General features: G+C 42.8%; 1 protein-coding gene across 6 annotated transcripts in view; it reads right to left on the bottom strand.

The window, feature by feature from the left end:
* Positions 1-20,657, bottom strand: part of ELMO1 (engulfment and cell motility 1) — a 573,930-nt gene that overhangs the window by 497,868 nt on the left and 55,405 nt on the right. The gene's annotated exons all lie outside the window — the stretch shown is intronic.

Below are 20,657 nucleotides of genomic sequence, written 5' to 3'. Positions count from 1 at the left end.
AGATAATATAACAATTCTAAAATCAAAGATTGGTCTTTGAGATATTTTTCAGATTTTTGCATTCTGGTGAACCAACTGCCACCTCAGGGACCTGACTCATCCCAAGAAACTGACTCAATCAGTTCTGTAACCCCCACCCAGAAACTGACTCAGCACATGAAGACACTTTTCAACACTCCTATGAGTTCATCCACAACCAATCAGCATCACTCATTCCCTAGCCCCCTGACCACCAAATTATCTTTTAAAAACCCAACCCTCCAAGCTCTCAGAGAGGCAGATTTGAGAAATATCTCCTGTCCTTCTGCTCAACTGCCTTGTGATAACTAAACTCATTCTCTATTTTAACACCACTGTCTCAGTGTATTGGCTGTATCTGTGTAGCGGGCAAGAAGAATCCATTAGAGTGTAATATTTTCATTTACCCAAGATTAAAGTGTTGCAAGAAATCTGTGAACTGGTAACTCACAGCATCCCTTAATTATCCATTACCAATGCTCTTTGACTTTCGATGGAGTTATGTTCTGTTAAGTTGAAAAGTTCACAAACGAAAAATACATTTAATATACTTAACCGACAGGACATTCATTATAGCTTGGCCTAGTCTACCTTCAAGGTGCTCAGAGCACTTACATTAGCCTACAGTTGGGCAAAATCATTGTGATCTCATGACTGACTGTGAGCTTTGGAGACTATTACACCACATATTGCTAGCTTAGAAAACTACCAAAATTCAAAATTTAAAGTACAGTTTCTACTGAATGCTTATTGCTTTTGCACCATTGAACCCCCAAAAGTCTTACACTGAAGTCAGGGACCATCTGTAGTTAAAAATCTCTATATCCACAGGATGTAATATGTCTTACAAGCTTCAGGAAAGTGAAGCTGCTGGGTCATGTGTCTCAGGGTAGCCAAAGGGAAAAGTTACATGAGGCAGTTTCTGGGTTCAGGGATGAGTCAACACAGTGGCCTCACATAGTTATGCAAATGGAATGCACCAGTGCCACTGACAAGGGGAGAATGGGGAATACCAAATTTTTTGTGACCACAAGAGGGTCACTCCTCTCAATGCTCTTTGGTAGACAGAGCAAATCACTAGGGAGAAGGTAGATATATTTGCCTGTGGATAGAAGGCACTTCCAGGAGCCCTTTTTTCCTGGCATTCAATTTAGACTTTCTGATGGGCCAATATTCTTCTGACAGGAAAGGAAATTTAGGGTCTGAAGGGATTCACAGCTCACCAAAGTAGTATTCTGAATTTAAGCAGAATGTCTGGGAAATCCAACCACCACTGAACCCCCTCCAAGGTGTTTCCTATGTGGGAGAAGACTGCCGCTTGGTATCAGGAAGTACAAAATCCGTTGCCATAAGCATCAAAAAGCACAACAGGGCCTATTATACTTCCCCCCTGAAGCTCTGCACTACTCGTCTTGTTAAATTGGTATATAAATTTACCTCTGTCTGTGCAGCACTCATCAAAGAGTACTCAGCAAATGGAACTCAACTTTGTCTTTTCTCCTTTCAGTCTGTCTGTTGACAGTTAACGCACAGCCCACATTCCTCAGACCATGCAACCCTAAGAGGAAAAGTTTTCTTCCCAAGCCAATTCCCAAAGATAGAAGGAGGAGTCAGAAGCACAATCTAAGTTCAGAAACACAATCTGGAGGTCCCTGTGGGTGGGGTGGTTCAGCTGGTGGCATGGCTGCTAATGAAGGTTCTACAGTTCCAGCCATGCTGGCATAAGGATAATGCCCTGGGACAGCGGCTGAGCTTGGGAGTAAACTAAAGAGCTGTAACCTCAAAAGCCCAATGCTGGGACACTGTGTGGCCTGTACAAGAATCTAGACCAGATGAAGCTCCCTGTTCTCTCTCTTTCTGGCATCCTGAAGCAGATCTGAAACCTGCACCAGGTAAACCACAGAAGTTTGTGAAGAGAGGCAGAACACAGCATTTCCCCCTAATGCATACAAAAGAATGTCCAGAAAACTGATAGGAAAATAGAAAGAGGGGTTACCAAATTTGGACTCTGATGAACACAAATCTACAAATATCCCTTCAGAAAAAATAGGGAGATAAAAGGAACAAATATCATTTTAAAAATTCCTACTGCCAGTGTATAAATATATATATATTTACAGACAGTCTTCTATGTAAATGCATTTTAATTTGCTATATACTCTTGACTCTGTGCCCCATGATCTATTTCTCCTCCAACATTTCCCCTTTCAGAAAATGGCACCTCTATTCAAACCATCTGAAAGTCATTCCCAATCTTTTTTTTAAAATCTTAAACATTTATATTCAAACCAACAGATCTGACTTTGTAAGTATCTCTTCCAAACCTATCTTCTCCTTTCACCTCTACAGCCACTGTCACTTTTGCATGGACCCCTGCAGTAGCATCCTAATTGGTCCCTTGCATTCATTTGCTCTTCCTTCCACTTCCAATTCCATACACTACAGAGAACTGTAAAACATCTTATTAGTTCCCTGCTCAGAATCCTTCAGTGGATCCCCATTGCTCCTATAATTTTTTTTTTTTTTTTTTTTTTTTTTTTTTGAGATGGAGCCTCACATTGTCACCCAGGCTGTAGTGCAGTGGCATGATCTTGGCTCACCACAGCCTCCACCTCCTAGGTTTAAGCAATTCTCCTGCCCCAGCCTCCCAAGTAGCTGGGATTATAGGCGTGCGCCACCATGCCCAGCTAATTTTTTTGTATTTTTAGTAGAGACAGGGGTTTCAGCATGTTGGCCAGGATGGTCTTGATCTCCTGACCTCGTGATCCGCCCACCTTGGCCTCCCAAAGTGCTGGGATTAGAGGCAGGAGCTACCACACCCGGCCCACTCATAGGATTCTTAGCAAGACCTTACCTTGCATCACATTCTTCTTGTTCATTGCTTTTCAGCCACTAAGGTCTTCCTTGAAGGGCTCAGGCTCTAGATTACCTCATTCTCCACCTGGAAAGCTCTTTTCCTGGTAAAATGAAGCTCATCTACTGAACTTGCTTTAAATTTCATCGTTTCAAAGAGGCCTTCGATGCTTCACCATTCCAACTTCCCAATTTGATACTTACTTTTACCAATAACAGCTTATTCTTTCCCTTCAGAGAACTGGTCCTAATACTTGTGATCTGAGAGATCAAAAGAGATTACCCACCCTTTTTTTTTTTTTTTTTTTTTTTTTTTTTTTTTTTTTTTTTTTTTGAGACAGTCTCTCGCTGTCTCGAGGCTGTAGTGCAGTAGTGCAATTTCAGCTCACTGCAACCTCTACCTCCCAGGTTCAAAGGATTCTCCTGCCTCAGCCCCCAGAGTAGCTGGGACTACAGGACTACAGGCATGCACCATCACATCCAGCTAATTTTTGTATTTTTAGTAAAGACGGGGTTTCACCATGTTGGCCAGATTGGTCTTATCTCTTGACTTCTTGATCCACCCACCTCGGCTTCCCAAAGTGCTGGGATTAGAGGCGTGAGCCACCGTGCCCTGCCCCCATATATACCCCTTTATCAACTAAGATGACTCTGAGGTTAAGAAAAGAAAGTTAATTACGTGTTGAGGTGTCAGGATCCAGCCGGCATGGCAAATTTCTAAATTCCTATGGCTCTAAACTTCCTAACAATAGGAGAGATCAGACTCCTCCCAAATCTGAGTTTACAACCGAGGCCACTACAACTCTGATTGGACAGAGGGCGGGCCTCACAAAGATTCTTTAACTCTGATTGGACAGAAGGTGGGCTTCACAAACACTCTTTTCTGATAAGGTACTGCAGACCTCAGACCAGTTTCAGCAGCTTATAGAAGATGCACACAAACTGTCTTTGTGTCCTACAGTTCACCTTTGGATGTAAAGAGCCTTTCCAACTCATTTAAATGCTAAAACTATGCTCCAAAGTGAACGTGGGAGGTATGTTGCATATGTGTTTACCCATCATGCATGTATTTGGATCCTCTCATAAATATGCAGAGCTTTTTCTCCAAACCTGCTGAAAATGCATGACTCTTGTATAGTATGCATCCTGTGATAAAATCCAAGCTGACCTTCCCCTCTTCCAAGAGAGAGCACCTTCAGTCCATGCACAAACTTTGTCTTCCCGGCTGGCAAGCCCACATCACTAATAAAGCTCTCCTTTCTATTATTTAGCCATCCTGGTGGCTCTTTGAATGACAGACAATAGGCTTACTTGTATGCTTATTCATGTTGTGTCTACCTTTTCCAAAACACTATAAACACCATGCAGAAAGAGGACATGTTGGTTTTATCTATCACTGATACTCATTTTCCAATATAGTACCTGGCTCCATAGGGGATGGCCAATTATTTGCTGAATGCTGCTGAAAGAAGGTATTTTAATCTCCATTTTACCCAGGATAGATGACCCTATGACCCAGTTTGCTTGACACAGTCCTTGTTTATGTGTGTCGCCCTGGCATAATGACTGATAATGTGTTGATGTTACTTTCCGAAGCTGAGACTGGAAAAGACTGAATACAATCTATTCTCACTATTAGAAGTAGTTACATCCTATGCAGTCACCACAAACACTGAATTTGCCAACACTCAGTGATTGCCCCTGAAGGAAAATACAGAGTTAGGTCCCTCTGAGAGTAATGTCGCAATATTGTCGTCAACAAATCAACATGTAACTTTATGTGTGTTTCTGTTTAAAGACACTTTCTTTGACACATATTATTGATTCATTAACATTGAACTCAGGGACAACAGCACTTAACTCATGCCTGAACAAAGCTCATCTAACACTTGTATTTCCTCCATGAGGCACATACAGACTCCTTGCGCTTAGGAACATTAGATAGCAGGCCAGTACCACCCTTGGGGCCTTTTTAAGCAGCTAAATGACCAACAGAAAGCACAAAAATGTGAAAAACATGGCACTAAATAGACCACAAAAAGAGTACTTGCTGACGATATGAGAAATGAAACAAGAAGACAAGGCTAGAAACATGCCCATCAGGTGACTCAAATTTTTCATTGCTCTGCACACCCACAAATGACCACAAAAGTGCCATAAGCACCGATGTGGGGGTTACAAACAGATATCAGCAAGTAACTAGATTCTCAAATACAGAATCTGCTAGCAGCAAAGATAGCTTGTCTAAGGTTACCCAGCTGCTGCAGAGTGAGAACAGATCCCAGATAATGTCCAACTTCACAGCCCGGGTCATTCATTAAACAATTATTACTAAGAAAAGAACCAACCTTTCTCAGAGTACCATTTCTGTCATCGGGGTCACCATAATTATTTAAACCCACTACGTTACTGGTTTACTAAATTCTAGTACCAAGGGCAGAGTTTGAGAAGCAGAACTCCATGAAGTGAACTTAATTCTATACACGAGTGGTCAGTAATCTACAACCCTGCACTACTGAAGAGCGAACCCACTGGGAACAGGCTACTTCCTCTTAAGTGACAATTCACAAGACAATCCCAGAGTACTTACAATAACAATGGATGGTTTCATGATGGAATGTAGACAATAAGATTAACATAAATGTAAATTGATGGAAAAATTAAACTTTTAAGAGTGAAAGCTTGAACCATCCACAAACCAATGTCCAGGGGAATTTATCTCTAGAACATGAGAAATCCAGTGTCCACACCTCTTCCCAGTCCATAGGGATGGAGAGAGTCTGTAACAGGGTTCCAGGACTGATCGCTATCATCATTCTGAATACGCCCTCTATGGTGATTTTCTCACTTCTTAGTAAAATGTCATTTCCTCTTCTAAAACACATTCAATAACAAGGGTTGGGATCCCTCTGCAAATTCATGAACAGCGGGAATAAAATATTTTAAATTATACATTTTCAAGTTGACTCTTAAGGAGTCACAAAGAAAAAGAAAAAAAATTATATATTAGCTTTAAGAATTCAGCAGTCTATACATCAGAAAAATACTTTCTACTGGTCCATTTCATTCTAACTAGCTCTTCTGGTATGTCAGAACTCTATGCATAAAAGATAATTTTGAAATATTTTTAGCCATTTTATATACATTTAAGGCAATCTCAGAAACACTTGCCTTACCTTTACAAAAGAAAAGTTTCCTTCCTACTGCTTAGAAACCACTAGGATAGAGGGTGTTCTGCAATTTTGGAGAAAATAAAATGTTCTCTCCTAAGCCCAATTTAGAGTTGATAATTCAAAATAATTTCAGACTTACATAAAAGTTCCAAGATGAATGTGAAGTATACCCTTCACCCAGATTTCCCAAATAGTAGCATTTTATCACAGTAAAATATCTCATTTTTTCTTGTATTATTATTTTTTTCTGAACTGTGAAGGGGTTCAGAGTGTGCCATTCCAAAATATGCCATTTTCCACGCCATTGCACTCCAGCCTGGGTAACAAGAGCGAAACTCCGTCTCAAAAAAAAAAAAAAAAAAAAAAAATGCCATTTTGGCATAAGACTTACTTTGAGCTGAAGGCAATTTTTTTAAAAGCAGAAACAGAACTGCTCTTGGCCTTCTCACTATCTGCCTGAAAACAGAAGATAAAGGCTCCTTGTAAAGGTGTCCTCACCTTGGCATTCAAGGAAGGAGATAACAACCTTATCACCTGAGATGAGACTGCATCAAATGGACCTGCATAAACAAACCTTTCTGAATTAACTCTTATCTGCCATTAGTATGCCCCATGTATTTACCTTCCCACAATCTGCCTCCCAGGGAAGCCTAAAACCCTTTTCCTTTGTCTTATCAATTCTTTGCAAATTTATTGTTTTCTGTTAAGATGCTAGATAAGCCCAAGTTCTAACTACTCCATAGAGATACTACTCACTGAGTTTCTCCCAGTTATATGCATGCTGCATGTATTAATAAACTTCTGCTTGGTAGCTCTTGTTAATCTGTCTTTTGTCAATCTAATTTGCAGGGCCCTAGACCCAGAGCCTAGGAGAGTAGAGACAACAGAAAAGTTTTCCTTCGCCTTCAACTGGATTATGAGTAAGTTGCAGATGTGACAGCACTTTTCCCCTCAATACTTCAATGTATGTCTCTAAGAAACAAGAACATACTCTTATGGTAATCACAGCACAATTATCAAAATCAGGAAATTAACATTGATATACATTGTTATATAATTTGCAGGCATTCTTTAAATTTTACTAATTATCCCAATAATATCCTTTATTATAAAAGAAAAATGAATTTGTTTCCCTGGTCTAAAAGCCAATCCAAGATTGCTTAGGGGCATTGAGTTTTCTGTGTCTTTAATTTCCTTAGTCTGGAAGAGTTCTTCATTCTTTCTTTTCCTTTTGCGACCTTGACGTTTTTGAAGAGTACAGAAAAAGTCTACAAAAGTTGTTTTTTAGAATGTCCTTCTGTTCGGGTTTATCTAACATCTCTCTTCATGATGAGATTCAGGTTAAGCATTTTTGGCAGACCTATCACAGGAGTGATATTATATCAGAAGGCATACATAGTTGGTTTGTCCCATTAATAGAGATGTTAACTTGGTTAAGATTGTTATCTTAAGATAACACTTGGTTAAGATTGTTTTCTTCTTGGTGACTTCATGATACTTGTCATTTATGTTACAGGGCATTTGAGACAAAAATTTCAAAACATTTCATAAATGAATCCACTTATATAAGTGTTTACTGCTTATACATTTTGTTCCATTTTTGGAAATTTTATTTGGGGATTCATCTTTAATTTCTGCCCATTTAATTATTCCTTTTATAATTGAGTATAACATTTCTAGTACATTTCCTTTTAATGTTATAACTGTTATGGGAAGAGTCTATAGAGTATTTTAGGCAACATTTAAAAGGATACAAATTTTAGGTAAATTTTGAAATATACAGGTTCTGATGGCTTCCATATTTTATTTATAGTATAGAATATGTTGCTTAGACAGTCTACTGAATGCTATTTTAGTAATATCTACTTTGATAATACAGATTATTACCTCTTTTGGGAACACAGACTTAAATAACATGATTAAGATGACAATATGCACATGTAATTATCTGGACTCAAGATTAATGAGGTGATATAGATACCAATAAAAAGTACAAGCCATTAGAAAAGGCACAACATTTATAAACAAGGGTGGGCAAAATAATTAGACTGAAGAAAAATTACAAGTTTCCAGTTTGTTTATTTGTCAAGAAAACAATAATTTCTAGATCTACCTGAAAGGCTGCCTCAGAAATCTGACCCCAACAAATTACTTCTTTCACTCTAATCTGTAATAAAACCAGCAAGGGCTGCACACACAAAAAAGACATCAATAACAATGCACACAAATTTGTTTGAGCTTGTGACCACCTTCAGATAACACTGTATATATCACATTTGAAATATGCAGAATTATTTGACAATATGCAAAAAGCATACATTCCATACTTTGAAGTTCTAAGAATAGTAAACACTGCCTAGGAATCACTTCAGAGTCTTGCTATAATATTTTACCTGCCGCATATGCGTAAACCTCTCCTAGCTGCTCCTTGGGCAGTGCCTGAAAGTCCACCTCTAGCTGATCTCTCTGACTCTACTCTTGCCCACAATAATTGATGCTCTAGAATGATTCATTTGAAACCTAAGTCAGGTCATGTGGCTGCCCTACTCAAAACCTTCAGAGGTACCCCATCATATTTAGGAAAACATTTGAAGCCCCAGCAATGCCCCATCTGTCTCTATGGTCTGGCCTCTGGCCCCTTTGCTGTTCCTCATTCCATCCCCCCCCCCCACCCCCCGCCTCCTCCAGACACACTGGCCCTGCTATTCCCAGCAGGCCAAGCACAGGGCTGTTCACCTGCCCACAACATTTCCCGAACTGCTTACTCTCTTTCTTTCTTTCGTTTGTTTTTGTGTTTGTTTGTTTGTTTGTTTTTTGAGACAGAGTCTTGCTCTGTCTCCCAGGATGGAGTGCAGTGGTGCAATCTCAGCTCACTGCAACCTCCACCTCCTGGGTTCAAGGGATTCTCCTGCCTCAGCCTCCTGAGTAGCTTGGATTACAGACATGCACCACACCCAGCTATTTTTGTTTTGTTTTGTTTTTGTAGAGATGCGGTTTCACCATGTTGGTCAGGCTGGTCTCAAACTCCTGACCTCAAGATCCACCCGCCTTGGCCTCCCAAAATGCTGGGATTACAGGTATGAGCCACCCCATCCAGCCTGTGTGTATACATATAGCCTCTGAAATATACATATATATATATGATATATACACACATACACACACACACACACACACAGAGCCTGTGTGTGTATATATATATAGCCTCTGAAATATATACACACACACACACACACACACACACACACACACACACAGAGGCTGGGTGGGGTGGCTCATGCCTGTAATCCCACCACTTTGGGATACACTTTGAGCATATATATGTACATATATGCTCACTCTCTTTCTTCACTCCAGTTTCCATTCAAATGTCACCTCCTTGGAGAAGCGTAACTTGACTCCTAACTAAAATGATGCTCCCTGTCCTTTCCATTCGACTCCCCTGTTTTATCTTCTTGATGGCACTTCTCAGAGTCTGAAATCATCTCTCAGACATTTGTCTACTTGTTTATTTTCCAGATCCCTGACTAGAAAAGAAGCTTCGTGCAAGCGTGAGTGTTTGGTTTCCTCTGTATCCCATGTCTAGAAGAGAGTCTGGTAGATATTGCCGCCTAACACAGCTGAGCGAGCGCCTAGCTTCCCACACGGCAAAATGCATGCACGCACACAAAATACAAAAGGGTGGCCAATCTGCCTTCACAGAAGCAGAATCGCCTCTAGAGCTTTTGAGGAACTGCTTGGAGAGCTTTGGAAACCACCAGTGCCAGGCCCAGCTTCCGGAGATGCGATTCCCGAGGCGGTCCTAGTGTTATGCGCTCCACAGCTGACTGCGGTCCCGCAGGAGCCAGAAACTTCACCAAGGTCTAGGGCCGTCCTCCACTGGAGAGCTCCTGGGCAGTCCTTCAGAGGCTGTGTGTTAGCTGCCTGCCCTTCACCCAGAATGACTTCACCTTTAAGGAAGTGCCTGCAGCCCACACTGGTGCAAGCCACAGTGATTTCATGCGCGGCCCCTGGAGCTGCTTCCTTGAGGAATCAGCACCCTTCCTCAACAACTGTGTGTTCTTTGTGAAGAAAGGATATGTAGATCCAAAGTCACCCTGGATTTGGAAGCCTATTGGATGTTGCAATTGTTTTGAGCAGGTAGCTGGGGAGGGAGGGCGGGAAGGAGGAATCAAGGGCTAGATTTAGGAAATGGGCAGAAGGTAACAGAGGTAGAGGCTTCCTGCCTAGGGAGACTCACTGAGAAAAGGGGGCGGGGGCTCAGGTCTCCAGTCTGTCTCCCAGTAATCCATACAGCCCTGGACTCACTGCCCTGGTACAGAGCCTCCCACAGACCCTCACCACAGCCTTCCTAGATAGTCATTATTGTGCCTAAGGGATAAATCAGGACGCCCCGGGAGTCAGCAGCTAAACTTGCACATGGTCACAGCAGGTAAGTAGAGATCCAGAGTCCACACTCAGGTCAGTGAGGTGTGCAGCCCTAGTGTTCTTGGTTTCAGCGAAGAGCCTTCCATCCCCCGCTCGATTCTGGTTGGAGCCTCCTCCCCCAGCCCTTCCCTGCACATGGTCTAGTCCCTGCCTCCTTCGGTGGTTATTAGCCTCGAATGCACATTGTAATCAACTGGTGAGTTTTTAATAAAACACTTGATCTTCACTCCCAGAGAGTTTCAATTAATTGGCTGGGGTGGAGCCCACCAGGCAGTTTGTTTGTTTCTTTGTTTGTTTCCTACTCCCCAGGTGACTCCAATATACAGCAAGAGTAAGAGACCACTGTTCCAGGGCAAGGGGAAGAAAGGGTGGGCCCCAGTGAAAACACCACAAATAGCAGATAAAGAATAAACCCACAGAATAGAAAGGGTGTACAGCTTCTAACACAAAGGATATGGCTGAAAAGAAGTCTGAAGTGCTGAACTCAACCCTAGAGTGGCAATGGATTCGTTCCGTGTGCAGCCTTAACAAAGTATGGCAAACCGTCTGGGTCGTGGAAGCTACAAGTCCAAGGCCAAGATGTCAGCAGGGCCCTGCTCGCTCTGAAAGCACTAGGGAAGCGTCTGTCCAACCTCCCTCCTAGCTCCTGTAGTTCCTTGGTTTATGGCACCATCACTCCAGTCTTCACGTGGTGTTCTTCTTGTGTGTGCCTCTATCTCTAAATTTCCCCTTTTCAGTTTCATTATTATTACTATTATTCTTTTTTTGAGATGGAGTTTCACTCTTGTTGTCCAGGCTGGAGTGCAATGGTGCGATCTCGCCTCACTGCAACCTCTACCTCCTGGGTTCAAGCAATTATTCTGCCTCAGCCTCCCAAGTAGCTATAATTACAGGCGTGTACCACCAAGCCCAGCTAATTTTGTATTTTTAGTAGAGATGGGGTTTTTCCATGTTGGTCAGGCCGGGGTTTCCCCATGTTGGTCAGGCTGATCCTGAACTCTCGAATTCAAGTGATCCACCAGCCTCAGCCTCCCAAAGTGCTGGGATTACAGGCGTGAGCCACCATGCCCGACCAAATTTCCCCTTCTTATAAGGACCAGTCATACTGGATTATGGACCCACCCCATTCCAGTATAACCTCATCTTAGCTAATCGCATCTAAAACCACCCTATTTCCAAATAAGGTAACATTCTAAGGGGGTTAGGACTCGAATATATCTTTTGTGTAGGGGACACAGTTCATTCCAAAACAGGCATGTGGAGCCAAACTTTGAAGCAGTATTTCCCAAGCAGGTACTGAGGAGCATACTCCTGTGGGAGACCAGATATCTGTTCCACACTCTGTCCTGAAAAGCGATGGTGTACTTTTGTATAGAAGAGGCTCAGGAAAGTCCTTCAGGAAATCAATTTGTTTGGCTTTGTTTATCTCAGTGTCTCTCAAATTTATTGAACCATGGGACCCTTTATTTTATTTTGAGACAGGCTCTTACTCTGTCACCCAGTTTGAAGTGCAATGGTGCAATCACAGCTCACTATAGCCTTCACCTCCTAAGCTCAAGAGTCCCTCCCACCTCGGCCTCCCAAGTAACTGGACTACAGGTGCATGCCACTACACCTGGCTAACTTTTGTATTTTTTTAATAAAGATGAGATCTCCCTATGTTGCCAAAGATGTTATCTAACTCCTGGCCCTAAGCAATCCTCTAGCCTTGGCCTCCCAAAGTGCAAGGAACCCTTTAAACATCACCATCTAGTAACAATCTGTGGAATACACTTTGAGAAACAGTGCCTTAAAAGTCAGAGTGTGAGATGAGCCGTTATTATGCAGACAGATGAATGAAAGCCTCCGATGAGTGTGAAAGTGTCCACCACCACAGGAGCAGACAACTCGATATGGAGACAACAGATCTCCCCTCCAGTTAACACATACAGATACAAAGAACAAAACAAGACTTCCATGACCAGAATACTGAATTTTTTGTACAGTGTTGTAATAAGTCATCCTGACTTTTATTACACAATTTATGGAGCTGATGTTTTTGGTAATACTGTAATCACGTGCCACCATATTTCAAAGAATGACATTTCAGCTTTCTGGGAAGTTGTAATTGGGGAAAAGGAGTATTATAATTTGGAGCAGGGCACATCATGGCTGGGAAAACCAAATGTCCTCCTGGCTCCCCATAACATCAAGCTATTGCCTAGAACTCAATGGAAGTTGGAGAAAGATGCTACACTCCTTTGTGATGCCAGGGCACATTGTGTGCAAAAGAAATCACACAAAATACTGTTGCTAGAGAGGGCACAGTGGCTCATGGCTGTAATCCCAGCACTTAGGGAGGCTGAGGCAGGCAAATCACCTGAGGTCGGGAGTTCAAGACCAGCCTGACCAACATGGTGAAACCTCATCTCTACTAAAAATGCAACAAATAAGCTGGGTGTGGTGGCACATGCCTGTAATCCCAGCTACTTGGGAGGCTGATGCAGGAGAATTGCTTGAACCTGGGAGGCGGAAATTGCAGTCAGCTGAGATCACACCACTGTACTCTAGCCTGGGTGACAGAGCAAGATTCAGTCTCAAAAAAGAAAGAAAACAAACAAAAATAAAGCAAAACACTGCCGCCAGCTGGGCATAGCTCATGCCGATACTCCCAGTGCTTTAGGAGGCTGAAGCAGGAGGATCTCTGGCGCCCAGGAGATAGAGGCTACAGTGAGCTATGATTGTGCCACTTCCCTCCAGCCTGGGCAATAGAGACCCTGTCTCTAAAAACGTTTTTAAAATAAAAACACCGCCGTCACCTGACCCACACAAAAGACGCTCTGCATGTCAGCAAGAGCTTTGAAAGGGATACCTTCAAGTAGAACACAAAATAATCCAACTCACATTTGAGAAGTGCAGCTTCTAAAAATAAAACTCCGTAATTTACATGTTTTTGAAGCAGGACTTCCTCAAACAATTCCCTGAACACAGGGATCCATGGGCTGTTTCAATACTGAAGGGCTTACATTTTTCTGGTTTTCTCTTTTGAGCAAACTAGCTTTCTTTTTTAAACTTTAATTCAAGGAAATGAATTACAATGCAACACCAAAGCCCTACTTTCCACAGCAGCAAATTAGAGAGGGCTAATTTGTGGGCACAGCTGTGCCCTGTTATCTGTACCTTGTCACTTTAATTCAGCACAACCCAAACCCGGCAATTCCTTTCATTTTTACTTTTCCACAGAGCAGAATGTTAGCTTTCACACTGGGTTTCAAAGAGTCCAAAATAAAACCAGCCCACATTAAGCAAAACAGCCACATAAAACCTTTCCTTTATGTATGGAGAGAAAGACTTTCAGAGTTCAAAAGGATTTCTTTTTTTTAGGGCACTAAACAGTCTCAGTAATGTCTTTAAGAGTCTATTTTTAAAGGTTGAGTGTTTTTCCCTCCATTGTGTCTATGTGCATGTAGACCAACATGTCTATTTCCTCTAGCGGAAGCCATGAAGTTGTCACCTGAAATCTGCACACTTCAGTCCACTGCTGAAACATCTCGGGTACACAAGAGTCTCCAAGAGTCGGGAACTGTCCAGGTGGAAAATGAACCTTCCATCCTGCCACCTTGTGGAGCATTAAAAGTAGGAATAACAACTCGGGCACAGGTAGTAAGGAGACACAGGAGTCTCCAGACCCTGATGACAGCTTTTGCTAGGAAATTCAGTTCTCCTTGAACCACAGGAAATAGGCTGTCAAGAGCGTAGGAGAACCAAATGCTCTCACCTCCACCTAGGAGTATGTGTAAAAAATGAAGCAGAGGCATCCCTGAAATTCTTACTAATTCTCCAGCATGTGCAACCCTCATTAGGGAGAGCTACTCTCTGAAACAAAAATTAATCACTGTAGGCAGAAATGTATGCTTCCCACAGTCTCTCCAACGCTGCCCAACTTCCAAAATCTCATAGCCTTCCCTATCCCGCCTGCCTTTCTCACCTCTTGCAATTCAGACTCCCCAGTGCTTTCATCCCTCAAGAAGTCACCCATGCTCTCATTCCAGAAGTCATTCGGTTAAATATCAAAAGATGGCTTTGTATAGGCTATCGAAGTAGCAAGTTGTAAAACTGCACCATAAACGTAAAAACTTGACTTTTTAAAAACACAAATGGTAATTGGAACTTACAGCTAGTGCTTCCACCCTAAATCTGTATTTTGCAGCTGTCACTATGAGCATAATGCCAGCTCCTTGACTGAGCAGCAAGCCAAGGAACATTCCTTTACAGCTGTCAGCCTTGTGCCATTTGCATGGAGCACGAACAGCTTCACATGAAACCCGCACTCACTGTGCAGAGGAAAGCCTCGCAGAGTGGAGGGTGGCAGAACTCCTCCCATCAAGTAGGGAATCTGACTGACAAAGACACAGGTTAGTCGGGTGCCCCAAGGAGCATATTTCTCGTTATACCTGCCTTTTTTTTTCTTCTGACTCCCAGATGCACAGAGGCCCAGGAATAGAAAAAAAGCAAAAGCTACAGGTTCCTAAGCAGAACTCAGGTCCTGTTTTATTTTTAATAACATGTGCTTCCAGTGATTCTATTTCTTTTTTTTTTTTTTTTTTTTGAGACAGAGTTTTGCTCTTGTGGTCCAGGCTGGAGTGCTGTGGCACAATCTCAGCTCACTGCAGCCTCTGCCTCCCGGGTTCAAGCAATTCTTTTACCTCAGCTTCCTGAGCAGCTGGGATTACAGGTGCCAGCCACCACTCTCGGTTAATTTTTGTACTTTGTTAGCAGAGATGGAGTTTTGCCATGTTGGCCACGCTAGTCTCAAACTCCTGACCTCAGGTGATCTGCCTGCCTCTGCCTCCCAGAGTGCTGGGGTTACAGGTATGAGCCACCTCTCCCGGCCCAGTGATTCTATTTCTACTCCTTTTCATGGTCCTCATAGTTCAGGACTCATCACAGTTCCTGACCCAATAGAAAAATCAAACAGATGTCAAAAACTAGTGCCAGACCTCATATGGGGCGAATGGGTTTGTTTGCAAATGGAAACCAAGTCTCCACTCTTTGAGACTTATGGGCACTTACCGCTACCCCTCCACGCTATTGCTTCTATCCACCAGGTGCTGAAAGCCATGAGCTTATCAAGAGTTTGCACTTTTAGATGAGAGGACAATCTCGTTGTAGACATCTGCCAGGGCACACAGGTGGCCAGGACAGGATACCTAATTGACCTGGTGACACTGTAGACACCATTTCCCATCCCCAAATGAATATGTGCTAGAGGGAAGTGGTTCAATGTTCACATCAAGCCCAAATCAGGCATATTCTGGAAAAGATGTTCCTCCCTTCCTTCCTACGTCCCTCCCTCCATCCTTCCTTCCTACCTCCCTCCCTCCATCCTTCCTTCCTACCTCCCTCCCTCCATCCTTCCTTCCTACCTCCCTCCCTCCATCCTTCCTTCTCTCCTCCCTCCCTCCATCCTTCCTTCTCTCCTCCCTCCCTCCATCCTTCCTTCTCTCCTCCCCTCCTTCCTCTTTCTCTGTTTCTTTCCTTCTTTCTTTTTTATTTTTGAGATGGAGTCTTGCTCTATTGCCCAGGCTTGAGTGCAGTGGCTCAATCTCAGCTTATTGCAACCGCCACCTCCCCGGCTCAAGCAATTCTCCTGCCTCAGCCTCATGAGCAGCTGGGATTACAGGTGCCCAACACCACGCCCAACTAATTTTTGTATTTTTACTAGAGACAGAGTTTCACCATGTTGCCAGGCTGGTCTTGAACTGACCTCAAGTGATCTGCCACTTCTGCCTCCCAGAAGTGCCGGGATTACAGGCATCAGCCATTGTACCTAGCCCGGAGGTCATTATTTATAAAGGCATTTGTGTGCAAGGCCTTATAATATTACGACAAAAGATAAAGCAAAATATAAAATTACACTAAGGTGAGGACTCTTGTGTTGGACCAGTGTGAGCCAGTCTGTATACGTAATTCCTCTCTAAAAATTCCTTGAAGAAAACAGGGTTTATGCTAGCAGGTGCCCAGGGCCTTCCGTACTCCTGGAAGGACCCACACCTTCCTGGTGGGCCTCTAGCCACTGAGCCATCCAGAGCCCCCAGCTGGGGGCCGACTTGCATGTGATGTTTCCGATTTCAGAAACCTCTTCAGAAACAGGCTCTGCTTCTTTTCAAGATCCTCAAGATGTGGGCAACCCCCCAGGTAACACTCACCAGGGAAGAGAAGGCTTTTATACAAGGAACCATTTGGGACCACAGGTTCCAGGGCTAAGTACCCAGAAGGACTACAGGAGAAGTGGCCACCGGTGTAAGAAAGAGCAGCAAAGTCTTTGACGGAAGTGCATGTCCCACCCTAAGACAGCATTCAGTTGTAGAAAGAGAACTGTAATCTTCACACACATGAGATGGCCCTGCATGGACTTTGCCCCCCAGAAACTGAAGAACTTTGGTTTCCAGCAGGGAGAAACACTGTTCTCAAATGAGAAAGATAGATATTCTGGCTGAATTTCAAAAGGAAGTCTGCACCAGGGAAGTTAAAAAACCCTAGAGATAATAAAATATTTCATGATGGTAAACATTTTTTTTTTAAAGTCTCTCCTTCCTTTGATATGGCTCCAGACTTCAAAACAGAACAAAACAAAACAGAAAGAGGGAAGTTGCTACTCTAGAGGTCAGCGTCTCTCTAACCCAGTTCCCACATGGCCAGTGGTCTCTGAGGAGGTACAGGGTGGCAAGGAGGAGCTCTAAGGAACCTGAATAAAGTGGCACATGCCTCTGACAGCTAATGTATAAAACCAACCCAGAAAGAATTAGCAGAAGATCCCAGATCTGCAAAGCCATTTGAGAGTCCGTGAGGCTTTACAGTTGGCAGAACACGGTAACAACCTGGCTGAGGCCATTCGCATATCTGAGGCAAGAGCACATCAGTCAGAAGCAGAGGTGGCCAACCAGGAAAGCTGATGCCAGTTGGAGCTGCCAGGCTACCCCAGCTCTATCCAAGAAAGGGCAGCCCCACTCTAGCCTCTCTCCTCCACTCCTGCAGAATGGAGGGATGGAGCTGTCGTGGCTCTGGACTTTCTGATCACACTGGCTAGCTCTTCTCACTGTGATTCTATGTTTACCAAGCAGTCTCCTGATTATAACTCCTTCCCTTGACATCTACCTACAGGGAGGAAATCTTCTAGTCTGAATACCAGTGGTCTTGATAACATTTCCTACAGTAAACCATCAAATTGGCCTCTTGCTCCCCAGTCACTAGAAACATGCTAATTACACCTGCCCTGGGAGGTAACTGTGCTCCCCTAGAGCCTGCTGTCTTCTGAGCCTGTTTGCACTTAAGGCCACCTGCTGAGTGTTGCTGAGAAAGGATGCAGGTTTTCTCTTGGTTGTGCCGCCTTGATCTCACCACCCACCACCCCCAACTCATTCCAAGGTCTACCAATACCACTCCTGTGCACATTTCCATCAGGACATAATACAAAACATCTTTCCTAGGCAACTTGTCCATTAATTTTTTTTCTTTTAAAAAAATTTTTACTTTAAAGCAATCTCCCACTCACAAAAATTGCAGCTATAACATAATTTCTTTCTTCCTGAACCACTTGAGAGTAACTTGCCAACCCAATGGCTCACCATCCACTAATACGTTAGTGTAGATTTCCTATAAACAATGACATTCTCCTCCATAACCACCACCAACCATTCAAATCAGAAAATTAACATTTAATACATGTTCTATTTGCTCCTGTGACCCCATTCAAATTTCACCAAATGTCTCAATAATGTATTTTATTGTAAAACAAAAATTCAGTTCAGAATCACACATTGCTTTAAGCTGTTGTGTCTCTTCCATCTCTTTAAAGCGCTTCCCTCAGTTTCCCCTTGATTTTTCTGACCTTGAACCTTTTGAAGACTATGGGCTGGTAATTATGTTCCTCAATTTGGGTTTGTCTTCTGCTGCTTCTGATTAGATTCAGATTATGCATTTTTGGTGGGAACATCACAGAAAGGTGAAGCTGCAGCCTTTCCCTTGCCTACTATCAAGTGGTGCCTGATTTTGGTTTATCCAAAAACAAAAATCACTGTTCATTTGCTCCCCAGCTTGCTTTTTCGTGCTCAGATCCCCACAAGTCCATAAAGATTGGCCTATCTACTCCAAGGAGAGGCTGAACTAGAAGGGCCTTGGGTACTTGGGCATACCTTGATCTGTGTCTTCTCTGCTTTCTATGGCATAAGTGCTTCCTGCCCTACCCACTAGAGGGGAGAAAGTGGTGGAAAGGAAAGAAGAGAGGATATGCTTTGTGGACAAATAGCAGAATACCTGAAGTCCTACTCACACAATTTTTCCATAGCTAAATACAGGTAAGTAAGCTAGCTGCCTTAACTTTTTGATGCAAGAAATATCTTTTTACTTACTCATTCATTCATTCATGCCACTTATATTTATGGGAGCCTCTCTCTGTTAGGCCCAAGGACACTAATATACGTTGGACAATGCCCTGACCCAAAGAAAAGAATGGTCTCTTACAGAACACTATTATATGACAGCTACAGGACAGCAGTGACAAGGAGATGCTTGACCAGATAGAGGGGAAAGCAGTTCAGTACCAAGGAGCAGCTCAACATGGTCTGGCATGTTCAGAAACCTGAAAGAAGATGTAAATAGGGTCTCAATCAGACTGTGAGCTAAGTTGAGTGACAGGTGGGAGGAGACCGGAGAACCAGGAGCTAGGAGCTAGGTCAGACAGGCCTCAGATGCTCATCAAGAGCCTACACCTCGTCTTATAAGAAACAGGAATCTCTGAAGAGTTAGAAGGCAAGTGGCAAGATCATGCAGACATTCTTACAACAACCTAAGGAATCCATCTGCAGAAGGAGAATAATTGGGGAACAGAAGGGAAGTGAGGTGCATAAGAATATATATGAGGAGGCAACAAAAGTGTCTTCCAGAGCAGAGAGGCTAATGAGGGTTTATCTAGGGAAGGAACAGTGTGGAGAAAACAAGGACCAGATTCCACAGAAACACCAGATCTGCAAAATTTTGCAGGAATGTGGGAAGTGAAGGGCTGGGAGGTATCAGGAGGGCCTGGCGGGTTTCTGGATTAAGTGCATGGCAGTGGAGTTGTCTTCGATCAGGACATAGGTGAGAAGAGTAGGTGTTGGTGACTCAGTATCTCCAGACACAAGACCAATTTCCCAATATCTTAAACTTGAGACCTCAGCGAATTTTCACTCATCCTCGTTACTGGAATGTTTCAAGGACAAAGCTTACAGTCGTAGATGAATATAATGGCAGGCTGAGTTTCGGCGGCAGCATTTTAACTACATTTGAGTTCCCAGTGTTACCTCCTGCAGTAATTATCATGGGCTTAGCTGGGAGTAGTTTACAGTACAAGAAAGAGAGAGAGATAGCTATGTTTTAAGAGTTGCTCATCCTGCCTCTCTCACTGCCACCTACCATGTATGCTTCCCTAATCATTTCCAGCAATTTTAAGAGTTGGAGCAGCCCATTGTTGACTTAATTTCATAGCACACATTTCATATATTTACTTTTAAGGAAAGTAAGTTAAAACTATTTTTTTTTTTTTTTTTTTCAGAATTTGATGAGATCCTTGAGAAAAAGTGAAAACACCCTGGAGTGATAAAAAGCTGAACTTAGAAACTGTGCATTTACATGTTGAAAGATGAAAAACCCAGTGTTTGGCTAGAGTCTAGAAGCAATTATGGCTCTTCTCTCTCAACATCTTGTTTGTTTTGCTTTGTTAATGTAAAACAAGCACCTCTGTTACTTCTTATTTTAAACCACTTCTGTATATACACACCATAAGCAAATATTCAGGTCTGAGGTAGGGGATAGGGACTTTCCAAGTAAAATCTGTGTCATGCTACAATGAATAAAAACAAGTACGCAGACATTTCGGACACCATTTTTGAGCAATGGTGAGAAAAAAAACACAATAGTATCATAGTTTTTTGTAGGCAGCCTCAGCCTTTTTGCCTTTACTTATTTCTTCCTTTTATTAATCTATATTCTTTTGTGCACCGTATTGAGTCACCCTCAGCTGCACTTCACCATTGCAGTCCTTGGTGAGCATAATGTGGGTTTTCATGGTAACATCATAAAGTGTAGTCAACGGTGAACCTTGATTCAGATAAACCTTTGCTCCCTTGGTGGCTCCAAATTATTAGCCATGCATCCCATATCAAGCCA

This window comes from Saimiri boliviensis, chromosome 10 (genome assembly GCF_048565385.1).
Source record: "Saimiri boliviensis isolate mSaiBol1 chromosome 10, mSaiBol1.pri, whole genome shotgun sequence".
NCBI lineage: Eukaryota > Metazoa > Chordata > Mammalia > Primates > Cebidae > Saimiri > Saimiri boliviensis.
The sequence above is the reverse complement of the archived record's forward strand: the minus strand, read 5'-3'. Positions and strand labels throughout refer to the sequence as shown.